The sequence below is a fragment of the Sorghum bicolor genome, chromosome 3, assembly GCF_000003195.3.
Source record: "Sorghum bicolor cultivar BTx623 chromosome 3, Sorghum_bicolor_NCBIv3, whole genome shotgun sequence".
Classification (NCBI taxonomy): Eukaryota; Viridiplantae; Streptophyta; class Magnoliopsida; order Poales; family Poaceae; genus Sorghum; species Sorghum bicolor.
The window spans coordinates 48525723-48542762 of record NC_012872.2 but is presented as its reverse complement, the minus strand read 5'-3'; positions in this window follow the sequence as shown (position 1 = coordinate 48542762).

The window sequence follows — 17040 nt, the reverse complement described above, 5'->3', positions numbered from 1 at the left end:
GACCTTCTGAGCAGTCTGTACTAATTCTGGTCTGCAGGCAATATGGTGTATCAAAACTGGTCGCCACTAGATTCATTGGAAAGTAGACTCGACAAGCTTTCCAACAAGTCCTCATGGGCCTTCATAGCTTTTGTGATTAAAAAGTTATGAAGATTTCTTTGCACTGGTCCGTTTTTGACTTCCACTGGTCCGTTTTTGACGTGTCTTCTAGGACTTGCACTGGTTCGTTCTTCAGGGTCCGATTCATCCTTCTCTTCTTCTATATACCTGAGTACAATCAAGGTAGAACAATTAGATAGTATATAATTCTTATTAATGTTAAAATGAATCTCACAAAGTAGCGCGTGGACCTCTTGTTGTAGCTTTTTTGCACGACTACGTGTAACCGGTCCATCGATGACTTGGGCTGGTGTCGGTGTAGGTAAAACTTGAGTGGTTGTAGCTTGACTTGGAGCTTGTGACATCTTGCTTGCTGGCATGGTCATATCATCCTCCCCCCTCCAAAAAGAGTCGTCCTCGACTCTAACTCTTCTGATCCAAAGAGTTGTGCTAGGCCATCGGTTTGTAATGTTGTGATAACATCGCAATCTTCTTGTTCCATAATAGCAAGGTGTTTGAATCTATAATCATATAAACCAAGTAGTAGCCTTGTATGTGGAAACCTAAATGATTTGGAATTAAGTTTAGCTTTCACCTTGAGTGGATGCTTGAATGTTGATTGCCTTAGTATGGTCTCATCATCCTCCCTCCCTTCAAGAAAAGTCGTCCACGACTTTTGTTTACCTGAAAACAGCTTAGACAAAATAGAGCGTGGATGTACTTGATAATTCCAATAATCATTCCTTTTGTTCTGTTCATTTGTGCCATTATGAATTATTTTTGCATTATTTCCTTTTCCATGTAAGAAACATTCTCTCAACTTTGGTGAACCTGCAAACAGTTTAGAGGATGGTAGCACAAAAATTTCTTCCAATCCAATCATTTGATTCATGTTGTCATGTTTTATCTTTAGAAGATCAAACGTTTCATCAAATGGATGTTGAGAACTAATGTTATTCCAAAAATTATTGTGGCAACAAAATTCATTCAAGGGTTTAGAAGTATAATTTTTAAACTCCATGCTCCAAGGTGTGGATGAACAACTTTTCGGTGTATAGGCTTTGCTTTGCACAAGATTTCTATCTTTAAGTGGATGGTACGAACATGCTGACAACATGGATTGATCAAAACCATAAGCACCAAGCATTTGTTGCATCTTAAAAGATTTCTCACTTTGTTTATCTCTCAACATTTTTGAGTCTAAATCAGCAAACTTGTTATATGTTACACAAATGGCATGAACCTGGAAGGTATCTACAACATGTTCTCCAATCAAGACAAATGAAAACTGGAAGCTATGAGTAGTATTCAATGAACCCAAAGATGTTGTGTTAGAAATTTTCTCAAGCATTTGTTCAATATTGATAAGCATGTTAAGAATAGTATAAAATAAACATTCAAGAGGAGTTATCCTTGTAAACAAATCAGCACAAGTAACCGACTGGATGAGGTGTTGTTTGTTGTTATATGAAGTGTTGCAAGGATCATTCAAAGCACAAAGACTCTCATCAAAAAGAAATTCAGCACTTGTATCAACATGAGTTCCAGTCAAATCAGCACAAATGTTTTGGTTATGTTTTATTGCTGAAATAGTGATAACACAAGTACTCAGTATGTGTTGAACATTCAGATTTGATTTATTTTTCATGTATTTTAAATCCAATGATTCTACATATACCAAGGTTTGAATCTATGAATTTTTACCTTCATTGTTGATCTTAGATGGTTTTGATGAATTAACTAAAGGGTTGAGAAATGTGCAGCCATCTCTAAGATGTATGAGCATTGAAACATAATGCATCGTATCACACATATGAATGCAAATCATCATGTATATGAACCATATCAAACCATAGAAAAGATCATGTATGATTGAACTTTGGTTATCAACTTGCAAAATTTCAGCACACGGGTGAACATGTGAAATAATCAAATCAGTGCAAATATTTTATGTATGGTTAATCCCATTTGAACCATGTGTATTATCATAATTACGTGCCATTTTATTTTGCAAACTCGAATCTAATTTATTTTCAATAACTTGTAGTCTTTTTGGTGGTTCAAGTACCAAGGACTGCACCTCTGAAATCTTACCGTTATCCATGTCATGGTTCAGGTTTTGGGCAACACACAATAGGTTTAGTTCAATGGCTACCTTCTCATTTCTCTCAACAAGTACGGTGTTGTCTTGAGCATCAATCTCTTCTCTATTCTCATCACCAACCTGCACATTTGGAAAGACAAAACTAGAAGTAGAGATGTGAGTGTTAGTTTCAAAGATATCCTCACTTGGCCTGCATTCTAAATATCTATTTTTCTGTGGTGTATCCCTCACACTCTCATTCTTGACACTCTCAACCTTATAGTGGGTGGAATCACTCAACTCTCCTTTGTTTTTGTTGACGGTCCTTAAGTATCAAATTTAATTATCAAATAAACAAAGAAAAGGATCCAAATGAAATCAACATCAAGACTTAGGGTTTTATCTGACAGAATTCCACGAGTTTTGATGTTTGTCTATTTCTGCAGGGGGTTATCAGGAAATAAGGAAGAAAAGCCCACACGTCGGGATTACATAGAGATATCAACGTGCCGCGCAATTATCTTACATCTAGAAGACTCCAGAAGCCACGGGAAGGAAGCGGAGACCGAACGGAGTCAGGGACAGGGCGCCCGCCCAAGTCCTTAGGGCGCCCGCCCACCTTTTTCGGCCAATCACGCTCAATCTCGCGGATTATGCTCCACCGACCTAAAGGATCAAGAATAACCGTTCAATCAATGTCGGTTTGATCCGACGGCCCAGGTTCACTTGAGGGGACTATAAAACCAGACCCCCTGGCCCCTGGAGGAGGCAACCCCCTTGATCATTATTCATTATTCATAGACAGAGCAAAAGCTAGGGTTTAGAGATGAGAGCTCTCCTCTCTTCTCTAAACTAGAGTAGATCTAGATAGTAGCGAGATGGAGAGCGAAGGAGGATTAGAGGAGAGGCCGGCCTGTCGGTTCTTCCTCCGGTTGTACTTCGCCATGATCAAGCTCTAATCAAGCTTGCTCATGGGATGACTCTGGTAATCTACTTCTAATTCATTATGCAATTACTAATCATGTATGTTCTGGTTCACAACTCTTTTCAGTACTTCTAATCTATAGGACCCTATAGGTTAGAGTTGTAGTATAGGTGTAAGCATGGTGCTTAGACCTAGATTACTTGTGGATATCCCCTGACTAGCTGGATCGTGTGGTAGGCCGCATAGGTGACAGTTACGTTGGTCCCCTGTAGTCCACCTCTCGTTAGCAGGACGGGTAGGGTTTATCGGCCTATGGATAAGCATCCTTTGTGGTGTACTCTTATCACGTGGTTCGTCCCAGACATAGACATACCCCTTTGAAGTAGAGAAACCATAGTTATTCTCTCTATTCTGCTACCATCGCCCATATACTAGAATTGCTCTACTCTCTATTCCCATATTATCACTCACTGTTATCTTATCTTTAATATTGTTCTTATTCAATTCTACCATCTTTCCTATTTACACCTATCTACCTATCTTGGTTAAGTTAGAGCGTAGATCAGTTCTCCCGTTTCCCTGTGGATACGATAAAACCTTTAACCGGGTAAAAGCTTCAACGGTATCCGTGCGCTTGCGGATTATCTGTGTGCGTATAAATACCATAGTACACTCTAGTGCCATGCTGGGGATGACAACCTAGTATTCAAGTGGTGTTAGCAAGTGTCAACAGTTTTCACTCTCTCTCATTTTGCCAATGTGGCTCTCATTCTCACATAGGTTTTGATGCACAATTACTTCAACGTCTTGTGAAGCCACATATGCATGTGTATCGTTGTCATTGACAATCACTTGTTCTTCCTCATCGAAGATTGGGGGCTGATCATAATTCACAACATCATATTCTTCATGAACCTGCATCGCAAAAGGAACAAGAATAGAAGGTATTTTGATGTTAGAAGTAAATAATTCCTCACATGATTCATCTCTTTTTTCTCTATTTTTGTGGATCACTCTCACAAAGAATTTTGTGGCTCTCCTTAAGTATTGTGGAATCTCTCATCTTCTTATTTTGAACTCTCTCACTGAATTTTGGTTGGTGCCACTCTTTCTCACGTATGGTGGAATGTCTCATCTTTTCCTTTTGATTTCTCTCACTCAATTTTGGTTGGTGGCACTCTTGCTGAATTTTTCTTTTAGGGGACACGCAGTAATCTTCATCATCAATGAGCATAAGAGGACGAATGCTATGCCCATGAGCACCTCCTCCATGTTGTCCACTGTGGCCAAGGAGACCACGGCGAGAGTTGGCTGAGCTATGTTGTTTAGCCCGACCGCGCACCACAGGAAGACGTTCATCAAACATCTTCTCCATGGCCTCCACTAGTGAGTTTTATAGTTGGTGTAACTCAGCCCGCGAAACTGATGTTTCTTTTTCTCCATATCGACCACCACGAACGCTTGAATTGGATCCTGGCATGTTAGCACTTATGCAAGATATAGTGGAATAGGTAAATTTGAGGAATCACACAATCTCACCACTTACTTACCAATGCTCTTTCCTATTCTCGAGGACAGTGAATTGTGCTAGTGTAGCAGCTCAACAGAAGTGATTCCGAGGTCGTAAGGATTACGAGTCGAATGTCCTGGTTTCAGTCTTTGGTGGAGCTATAGGTGGCTAAACAAGGGAGGCTACGGTACTGAAATCAAGTGATTTGATGTGCTCAAATGATATAATGTTGCTGGTATATAAATCACCAAGAATCTGAATTCGTAAACTGATTTTTTTCAGTAAGCAAACCGCAATACAACCCCTTTCCTCTTCTTCTACTTTTTCTGTTCTTTCTCTTTTCTTTTCTCTGATTTTTTTTTCACTGACTTTTTTTTTCTATACTAACAGGGATGCGGATAACAAATGAAACACAACACAATATATGTAAAGAGGGTGACTAGCAACTTGATGAACACAAAACACAAGATAACAGTACCGTCAAAGGGCTTTAGGATTTTTTGTGGCTTTTTCAGTGGACTAGAGGTGATGAACAAAGCAGTAGCAAATGATTGATATACTAAAGATAAATATGTGGATGTTTGTAAGATCTACCGTGACAACGAAAGCTTTGATACCAGTTGATTGGTTACAGATATGAATCGGTACGAGGGTGGCCCGATCTTCACGACAGTAGATCAAAAGAACAAGGATAACTTGCTGCGAATAGCGGGTAACTAGCTTTATACCTGACAAAGGTTGGATGCGACCAAGCGACGGGGAGAGAGGCACCGAAACCGCGAAGACTTCGACTCGATCTCCGAACGACCGCAGAACCACAATTCGGAACTAATCCACACAATACGGCGTAGCCGAACGGAAGCCGTAGAGCACGAAGTAGGGGAACCCAGAGGATTCACTTCACAAGTCCATGAAGAACAAGGAAGAACAAAGGTTGAGTAAGGCACTCAGCAGCACGGCTGCAATATCATGTAGTTTATCAAATCATCAAAGGTTGCTCATAGCTTAGAGGTAGGGGATATTTATACTAGGAACAACTCTCCTAGATAGGTATGAAAACGAAATAGAGTTTATGGGTGAAGGCAATGTGAAAGGACCCCTCAGAATGGATTCCCGAACTGGCTTCGCGTGACTGTTGGCCTCCAGAGCAGTTTTCAATAAACTGACCATAACTTTATATTAGGAAGTCCAAATGATGAACCGTTTCTTAGGTGTGAAACTAGACTCGAAGAGCTTTCCAGCAATGTATGCCATGTACCTCGAAACATTGTAGATTGGTACAGTTTTGCACGGAAAGTTGTACCAATATTCTATCACGACAGACTGTTGACCTTCTGAGCAGTCTGTACTAATTCTGGTCTGCAGGCAATATGGAGTATCAAAACTGGTCGCCACTAGATTCATTGGAAATTAGACTCGACAAGCTTTCCAACAAGTCCTCATGGGCCTTCATAGCTTTTGTGATTAAAAAGTTATGAAGATTTCTTTGCACTGGTCCGTTTTTTACTTTCACTGGTCCGTTTTTGACGTGTCTTCTAGGACTTACACTGGTTCGTTCTTCAGGGTCCGATTCATCCTTCTCTTCTTCTATATACCTGAGTACAATCAAGGTAGAACACTTAGGTAGTATATAGTTCTCATTAATGTTAAAATAAATCTCACAAAGTAGCGCGTGGACCTCTTGTTGTAGCTTCTTTGCACGACTACGTATAACCGGTCCATCGATGACTTAGGCTGGTGTCGGTGTAGGTAAAACTTGAGTGTTTGTAGCTTAACTTGGAGCTTGTGACATCTTGCTTGCTGGAATGGTCATATCAGACAGGGTGGGTGAGGGAGAGGGCTACGTGCAATGATCGTATTACCCTTCGACGAATAAAATCAAAAAAAATAGCTATATTGCGGAGGCGATGAGAAGCGATGGGAAGCGATTTCAACCATTATAAAAGGTGGTATCCTTGCCCATTCTCTTGGCCGGAGGGCCGGAGAGCTGCAAGGCTGATGGCGCGCATTCCTCTTGAGTCCCTTGAAGCGGTGAAAATTACTCATTAGGCCTTCCTATATATGGACAAGTGCAGTTCGTTGAGGAGCTCGCCAGATCCCATGCAGCAAGCCTGTAGTAGAAAAGAATACAACGTCGACGCCCCTTTTTTATACTACAGGCGGTTGTAGTTATCACGCGCCTGTAGTGTAAAAAGGACGGTGTGAGAACTACGAACCGTCTGTAAAAATACAGTTTCACAGGCGGTTTTCCTAACTGAACCGCCTGTAGAAATCATGCATTTCTACAGGCGGTTTTCCTAACTGAACCGCCTGTACAAATTATGCATTTCTACAGGCGGTTTTCTTAACAAAACTGCCTGTAGAAATCATGTATTTCTACAGGCGGTTCTCATAACAAACCGCCTGTAAAAATCATATTTCTACTGGCGGTTTGTTAAGAAAGCTGCCTGTAGAAATAATTTGAAATTGATTTTTTTTAGTTTTTCAAATGATTTTGTTTGAAAAAACTGTCAAAATTAAAGTTGTAGATCTCGAAAAGTTATGAAACTTTGTAGTTTATAATTTTTTCATTTGACAACATCTTGTCGTCGAAAACTACGTTTCAATTTCTTAAATTTGAAATTCAAATTTTGCAAATGACCTCGGATGGAAAAACTTTCAATATAAAAGTTGTAGATCTTAAAAAAGTTATGAAACTTTGTAGTTAACAATTTTTCCATTGGAATATATTTAGGGCCTCAAATAATTAATATATGCTTGGTTTGGGATAATATGTGGGGAACTAAACTCTAATATAGAACAAGTGAGTGATATGGAGTGGTAGAGGAGGTTACGCGCAAGAGCAAGGTCTCAAGTTCGAATCCCACTAGCCGTGAAGCACGCGATTTTACGCGAAAAAAAGCGCGACTACAAATGGAGCTCATGAAGCCAACACTTGCCACTCAACCTACATTTGTTTCTCATGTTGGAAGGCATCCGCAGCTCCATTTTAAAAGGCGAACATGTTCGAAGAAAACATGGGGAAAATGGGAAAATGCCTAAGGTGCCTAGAAAAATCTAAAAAGTTGCAGGGTCACATAATTTAGGTGTGTAGTGTTGAGAAAAATTTAAAAAGGGGAACATGTTCGAAGAAAAAATGGGGAAAATGGGAAAATTCCCAAGGTGCCTAGAAAAATCTAAAAAGTTGCAGGGTCACATAATTTAGGTGTGTAGTGTTGAGAAAAATGTTTCAATGAATTTTGACAAAGTGGTCATACAGTTACTTTACAGAGGCACTCATCCCTCACACACGTCCTAGTCACTTAGCGAAGAGATGTCCACCCGCCTGGGAGATGTGTAGCACGACTTTCACGAAACCACTTGAAACTTTTTTGTGATATTAATGTAGGTGTGTAATGATGTTGTGTGGACCTGGGCAATTTTAGACAAAGTTTATCTATTATTGTAATTATTTATTGTTTTTGTGAAGGAAAAATGATGAAAATGCCTGAGGTGTCTAGAAAAATCTAAAAATTTGCATGGTCACATAATTTAGGTATGTAGTATTGAGGAAATAGTTTCAACCAATTTTGAGAAAATGGTCATACAGTTGCTTTACAAAGGCACTCATTTCTCACACATGTCCTAGTCACTTAACCAAGAGATGTCCACCCGCCTAGAGGATGTGTAGCATGACTTTCATGAAACCACTTCAAACGTTTTTGGAATGTTAATGTAGGTGTGTAATGATGTTGTTGTGCACGTGTGCAATTTTTAGACAAAGGTTACCTATTACTGTAATTATTTGTTGATTTTATGAAGGAAAATCGAGAAAATGCCTGAGGTGCCTAGAAAAATCTAAAAAAACTTGCCTGGTCACATAATGTAGGTGTGTAGTGTTGAGAAAAATGTTTCAATCAATTTTGACAAAGTGGTCATACAGTTGCTTTACAGAGGCACTCATCTCTCACACACGTCCTAGTCACTTAGTGAAGAGATGTCCACCCGCCTGGGAGATGTGTAGCACGACTTTCACGAAACCACTTGAAATTTTTTTGTGATGTTAATGTAGGTGTGTAATGATGTTGTGTGGACCTGAGTAATTTTTAGACAAAGTTTACCTATTATTGTAATTATTTGTTGATTTTCTGAAGGAAAAATGATGAAAATGCCTGAGGTGCCTAGAAAAATCTAAAAACTTGCATGGTCACATAATTTAGGTGTGTAGTGTTGAGAAAAAAGTTTCAACCAATTTTGAAAAAGTGGGCATATAGTTGCTTTATAGAGGCACTCATGTGTCACACATGTTCTAGTCACTTAGCGAAGAGATGTCCACCCGCCTAGAGGACGTGTAGCACAACTTTCTCGAAACCACTTGAAACTTTCTCGAAAAATTTTGCATTCGGCCAAAATATTTTGGAACTAAACAAGGCCTGAAGTAAACAGCAAAACCACACGATTTTGTGTCACCAATTTAGTGTGCTACTCATTCTCTTTGGGTTTTGGTAATTTGGCAAAAAAAAAGAAAAAAACTTTAGGAATACAACATAGTACACACTTGTAGGATTTTTTACTTGTAACGTATACATATTTTATTTTGTATACATGATAGCAATTTATTACGGACAGTGCATGGAAAGGAAGGAGAGGAATGAGAAGGTTGTAGAAAAGTGGAACCATAGCATCGTTAAGGAGAGGTGTAAATTAATTTGAACAACTTACACATCGCAGGCGAGGATTGTATAAAGATTTGCATTATTGAAGGTTCATCTAAAGAAGGAAAAGAATCGGCATCATTGTTAGATAGAAGCAGTGCATCATAATGCTGCATCCGTATATGGCAACGAATACACGTTGCCTAGTATTCGAGCGGTTAATAAGGTCTTATAGACCTTCGTAGACAGAATATGTGAGTTCCAATTGGAATGACGCGCATTAACTCTGCTGCCACGGCTCTTTGGTCATTCTACTATATAAAGCAAGTACCATGTTCATTGCACATGTTGATTGAAGGAAAACAGTTGCAATCGAGAGCAGGAGGGAGCCCAGAAAACGATGGCGAGGGACGCGGCGTACTAAAAGGAGGCCCTGGTGGATACCGCGAAAGCATTGGCGCTGGGCTACGGCTTTGTGGCGTCCCTGCTCCTCGTCCTCTGCGCACGCTTGCACTCCGTTTCCCGACTGCGAAGGCGGTCGTATGCCGGCTTCGTTGGTACATCGACCTATGCATTATTGAAGGTTCATCTAAAGAAGGAAAAGAATCGGCATCATTGTTAGATAGAAACAGTGCATCATAATGCTGCATCCGTATATGGCAACGAATACACACTGCCTAGTATTCGAGCAGTTAATAAGGTCTTATAGACCTTAGTAGACAGAATATGTGGGCAGTGACGGAACCAGGCGGGCTAGCAGGGGCCATGCCCCCCCCCTAACTCCTAAAACGTTTTTTAAGAGTACATGCAAAGTTAGTTATTTTTAAGTGATGGAGCTTAAGCCAAGTGTAATCTTCATGCATATCTTCTATACTCGGCCCCCCCTATATATTTGCTCTAGTTCTGTCTCTGTATGTGGGTTCCAATTGGAATGACGCGCATTAACAGAGGAAGCCATCAAAGTTAGGGTTTAGAAACTTCTCTCCCGCAGAGAATTAGAATTAGCTACTCGCAATTCTTCAAGTTCTATAGGATTGATTGGATAGAATTAGAGAAGTAGAGCCTAGCCCTCTGGATTTCGAATCTTCGTCAATAAAGATTGTTATTATTTCATCTCTTTCTCTACGACTTTATTCTAATTGCATTATGTCTCTATTTATTATGTTCTTAGTTTGCTCTAGTTCTCTATTTGATATAGTTATTGTAACACCCTAAAAATTTTATCTTTCTAAATAGGATAAATTGACTTATTTTATGAGCACTAAAGTGTTGTAACACTCGTAGCAAGCACCATGCATAGGCAAACATACAAACAACAATCAAAAATAACTAAGAATAGTACACCGCACAAGATTAAGCAACATACTATATGAGAGCTTCCTGCTACGATCATGATAGCGCATGAAAACACCGAGAATGGGTTTATGATTAAAAAGAAACTACTATCGAGAGTTTTATATTATTTTGTTATTTTAAATTATAAATGAGAATATTTATTTTAGTTCGGTAAAACCATAAGAAGCATGTTGATTTAGATTACAAAAATATACTTTAGTTTAGAAACTGAGCTAAAAATAATCATGTTTTATCTATAAATATTGTTGTATGGAATAAACAAGCTAAACTTTAACTTTGCAAAATGAAAAACAAATATGAGAGCATATTTATGAGTCTATTATACGTAGCGTATTTAAATTAATTATATTATAATTAGAAATATATAAGTTGATGTTAATCAAATCAATATTTATTTATAAAAGACCAATGTTTACTTTCATTGCTTTTAACTATAAAATTGGTTACATAGATATGAATTAATTTAATATTTATCTATATGAACTACGAACCATCTGTGAAAATGCATTTTCACAGAGGTTTTCCTAACTGAACCGCATGTAGAAATCATGCATTTCTACAGGCGGTTTTCTTAACAAAACCGCCTGTAGAAATCATGTATTTCTACAGGCGGTTCTCATAACAAACCGCCTGTAAAAATCATATTTCTACACGCGGTTTGTTAAGAAAGCCGCCTGTAGAAATAATTTGATATTGATTTTTTTTAGTTTTTCAAATGATCTTGTTTGAAAAAACTGTCAAAATGATAGTTGTAGATCTCGAAAAGTTATGAAACTTTGTAGTTGATAATTTTTTCATTTGACATTATCTTGTCGTCGAAAACTACGTTTGAATTTCTTAAATTTGAAATTCAAATTTTGCAAATGACCTCCGATGGAAAAACTTCCAATATAAAAGTTGTAGATCTTAAAAAGTTATGAAACTTTGCAGTTGACAACTTTTCCATTGGAATCCATTTAGGGCCTCAAATAATTAATATATGCTCGGTTTGGGATAATATGTGGGGAACTAAACTCTAATATAGACACAAGTGAGTGATAGGTGGAGTGGTAGAGGAGGTTACGCGCAAGGGCAAGGTCTCAAGTTCGAATCCCACCAGCCGGGAAGTACGAGATTTTACGCGAAAAAAAGCGCGACTACAAATGGAGCTCATGAAGCCAACACTTGCCACTCAACATATATTTGTTTCTCATGTTGGAAGGCACCCGCAGCTCCATTTAAAAAGGCGAACATGTTCGAAGAAAAAATGGGAAAATGGGAAAATACCTAAGGTGTCTAGAAAAATCTAAAAAGTTGCAGGGTCACATAATTTGGGTGTGTAGTGTTGAGAAAAATTTAAAAAGTCGAACATGTTCGAAGAAAAAATGGGGAAAATGGAAAAATTCCTAAGGTGCCTAGAAAAATCTAAAAAGTTGCAGGGTCACATAATTTAGGTGTGTAGTGTTGAGAAAAATGTTTCAATTAATTTTGACAAAGTGGTCATACAGTTGCTTTACAGAGGTACTCATCCCTCACACACGTCCTAGTCACTTAGCGAAGAGATGTCCACCCGCCTGGGAGATGTGTAGCACGACTTTCACGAAACCACTTGAAACTTTTTTGTGATATTAATGTAGGTGTGTAATGATGTTGTGTGGACCTGGACAATTTTAGACAAAGTTTACCTATTATTGTAATTATTTATTTTTTTTCTGAAGGAAAAATGATGAAAATGCCTGAGGTGTCTAGAAAAATCTAAAAATTTGCATGGTCACATAATTTAGGTATGTAGTATTGAGGAAATAGTTTCAACCAATTCTGAGAAAATAGTCATACAGTTGCTTTACAAAGGCACTCATTTGTCACACATGTCCTAGTCACTTAACCAAGAGATGTCCACCCGCCTAGAGGATGTGTAGCATGACTTTCATGAAACCACTTCAAACGTTTTTGGAATGTTAATGTAGGTGTGTAATGATGTTGTGTGCACGTGTGCAATTTTTAGACAAAGTTTACCTATTACTGTAATTATTTGTTGATTTTCTGAAGGAAAATCGGGAAAATGCCTGAGGTGCCTAGAAAAATCTAAAAAAACTTGCCTGGTCACATAATGTAGGTGTGTAGTGTTGAGAAAAATGTTTCAATCAATTTTGACAAAGTGGTCATACAGTTGCTTTACAGAGGCACTCATCCCTCACACACGTCCTAGTAATTTAGTGAAGAGATGTCCACCCGCCTGGGAGATGTGTAGCACGACTTTCACGAAACCACTTGAAACTTTTTTGTGATGTTAATATTGGTGTGCAATGATGTTGTGTGGACCTGGGTAATTTTTAGACAAAGTTTACCTATTATTTTAATTATTTGTTGATTTTCTGAAGGAAAAATGATGAAAATGCCTGAGGTGCCTAGAAAAATCTAAAAACTTGCATGGTCACATAATTTAGGTGTGTAGTGTTGAGGAAAAAGTTTCAACCAATTTTGAAAAAGTGGGCATATAGTTGCTTTATAGAGGCACTCATGTGTCACACATGTTCTAGTCACTTAGCGAAGAGATGTCCACCCGCCTAGGGGACGTGTAGCACAACTTTCTCGAAACCACTTGAAACTTTCTCAAAAAATTTTGCATTTGGCCCAAATATTTTGAAACTAAACAAGGCCTGAAGTAAACATTTGTGTCACCAATTTAGTGTGCTACTCATTCTCTTTAGGTTTTGGTAATTTGGCAAAAAAAGAAAAAAAACTTTAGGAATACAACATAGTACACTCTTATAGCATTTTTTACTTGTAACATACGCATATTTTGTTTTGTATACATGATAGTAATTTTTTTACGGACAGTGCATGGAAAGGAAGGAGAGGAAGGAGAAGGTTGTAGAAAAGTGGAACCATAGCATCGTTAAGGAGAGGTGTAAATTTATTTGAACAACTTACACATCGCCGGCAAGGATTGTATAAAGATTTGCATTATTGAAAGTTCATCTAAAGAAGGAAAAGAATCGACATCATTGTTAGATAGAAGCAGTGCATCATAATGTTGCATCCGTATATGGCAACGAATACACGTTGCCTAGTATTCGAGCGGTTAATAAGGTCTTATAGACCTGCGTAGACAAAATATGTGGGTTCCAAGAGGAATGATGCGCATTAACTCTACTGCCACGACTCTTTGGTCATTCTACTATATAAAGCAAGTACTTCACCATGTTCATTGCACATGTTGATTGAAGGAAAACAGTTGCAATCGAGAGCGGGAGGGAGCCCAGAAACAATGGCGAGGGACACGGTGTACTGGAAGGAGGCCCTGGTGGATACCGCGAAAGCACTGGCGCTGGGCTACGGCTTTATGGCGTCCCTGCTCCTCGTCCTCTGTGCACGCTTGCACTCTGTTTCCCGACCGCGAAGGCGGTCGTATCCCGACTTCGTTGGTACATCGACCTGTGCATTATTGAAGGTTCATCTAAAGAAGGAAAAGAATCGGCATCATTGTTAGATAGAAACAGTGCATCATAATGCTGCATCCGTATATGGCAACGAATACACGTTGCCTGGTATTCGAGCGGTTAATAAGGTCTTATAGACCTTAGTAGACGGAATATGTGGGTTCCAATTGGAATGACGCGCATTAACAGAGGAAGCCATCAAAGTTAGGGTTTAGAAACTTCTCTCACGCAGAGAATTAGAATTAGCTACTCGCAATTCTTCAAGTTCTATAGGATTGATTGGATAGAATTAGAGAAGTAGAGCCTAGCCCTCTGGATTTTGGATCTTCATCAAGAAAGATTGTTATTATTTCATCTCTTTCTCTACGACTTTATTCTAATTTCATTATGTCTCTATTTATTATGTTCTTAGTTTGCTCTAGTTCTAGATTTGATATAGTTATTGTAACACCCTAAAAATTTTATCTTTCTAAATAGGATAAATTGACTTATTTAAATATTTTATGAGCACTAAAGTGTAGTAAGTAATAAATTTTTATTAAATTAAAAGTTACTATAAGGCTTAGACACATGTTTGAGCATCCATGCTGCTACATATGTTTTTATTGAATGGTGGTTTTTAATTTCAAAATGATTTTCTAATCCTTTTTAATTTTACTAGAGCCAAGAGAGTGGAAATAAAAAAGAAAAATGATTTAATTCCCTCCCTCACTCACTCTCGGGCTCAGCCCAGAATTTCCCCGCGACGTGTTCAAATCCTTTTTATTAGTTTTACCTACACATGTATCAAAAGTGTATAGGTAACAAGGATGGTCCCATGTTATACTTGCCTTAAACTTGCTCAATTCTCACGCAATGAGCCTTCATTCATCATCTTCTGATCATCAGCACCCATAAACGGTTATCGTCTACTCGTAGCAAGCACCATGCATAGGCAAACATACAAATAACAAACAAAAATAACTAAGAACAGTACACCGCACATATGAGAGCTTGCTGCTACGATTATGATAGCATATGAAAACACCGAGAATGGGTTTATGATTAAAAAGAAACTACTATCGAGAGTTTTATATTATTTTGTTATTTTCAATTATAAAAGAGAATATTTATTTTAATTCGGTAAAACCATAAGAAGCATGTTGATTTAGATTAAAAAAATATACTTTAGTTTAGAAACTGAGCTAAAAATAATCATGTTTTATCTATAAATATTGTCGTATGGAATAAACAAGCTAAACTTTAACTTTGGAAAATGAAAAACAAATATGAGAGCATATTTATGAGTCTATTATACGTAGCGTATTTAAATTAATTATATTATAATTAGAAATATATAAGTTAATGTTAATCAAATTAATATTTATTTATAAAAGACCGATGTTTACTTTCATTGCTTTTAACTATAAAATTGGTTACATAGATATGAATTAATTTATTATCTATATGAACTACGAACCGTCTGTGAAAATGCATTTTCACAGGCGGTTTTCCTAACTGAACCGCCTGTAGAAATCATGCATTTCTACATGCGGTTTTCTTAACAAAACCGTCTGTAGAAATCATGTATTTCTACAGGCGGTTTGTTAAGAAAGCCGCCGGTAGAAATAATTTGAAATTGAATTTATTTAGTTTTTCAAATGATCTTGTTTGAAAAAACTGTCAAAATGAAAGTTGTAGATCTCGAAAAGTTATGAAACTTTGTAGTTGATAATTTTTTCATTTGACATCATCTTGTCGTCGAAAACTACGTTTGAATTTCTTAAATTTGAAATTCAAATTTTGCAAATGACATCGGATGGAAAAACTTCCAATATAAAGGTATTAGATCTTAAAAAATTATGAAACTTTGTAGTTGACAACTTTTCCATTGAAATCCATTTAGGGCCTCAAATAATTAATATATGTTCGGTTTGCAATAATATGTGGGGAACTAAACTCTAATATAGACACAAGTGAGTGATAGGTGGAGTGGTAGAGGAGGTTACGCGCAAGGGCAAGGTCTCAGGTTCGAATCCCACCAGCCGCGAAGCATGCGATTTTACGTGAAAAAAAGCGCGACTACAAATGGAGCTCACAAAGCCAACACTTGCCACTCAACCTACATTTGTTTCTCATGTTGGAAGGCACCCGCAGCTCCATTTAAAAAGGCGAACATGTTCGAAGAAAAAATGGGAAAATGGGAAAATGCCTAAGGTGCATAGAAAAATCTAAAAACTTGCAGGGTCACATAATTTAGGTGTGTAGTGTTGAGAAAAATGTTTCAATCAATTTTGACAAAGTAGTCATACAGTTGCTTTACAGATGCACTCATCCCTCACACACGTCCTAGTCACTTAGCGAAGAGATGTCCACCCGCCTAGGAGATGTGTAGCACGAGGTGATTATTTGTTGGAGATGTCCACCTATTATTGTAATTATTTGTTGATTTTCTGAAGGAAAAATGATGAAAATGCCTGAGGTGCCTAGAAAAATCTGAAAACTTGCATGGTCACATAATTTAGGTGTGTAGTATTGAAAAAAAAGTTTTAACCAATTATAAGAAAGTAGTCATACACTTGCTTTACATAGGCACTTATTTGTCACACATGTCCTAGTCACTTAGCCAAGAGATGTCCAACCGCCTAGGGATGTGTAGCACAACTTTCACGAAACCACTTAAAACTTTTTTGTGATGTTAATGTAGGTGTGTAATGATGTTGTGTGGACCTGGGCAATTTTTAGACAAAGTTTACCTATTATTGCAATTATTTGTTGATTTTCTGAAGAAAAAATGATGAAAATGCCTGAGGTGCCTAGAAAAATCTAAAAACTGGCATGGTCACATAATTTAGGTGTGTGTGTTGAAGAAAAAGTTTCAACCAATTCTAAGAAAGTGGTCATACACTTGCTTTACATAGGCACTCATTTGTCACACATCTCCTAGTCACTTAGCCAAGAGATGTCCAACCGCCTAGGGATGGGTAGCACAATTTTCACGAAACCACTTGAAACTTTTTTGTGACGTTAAT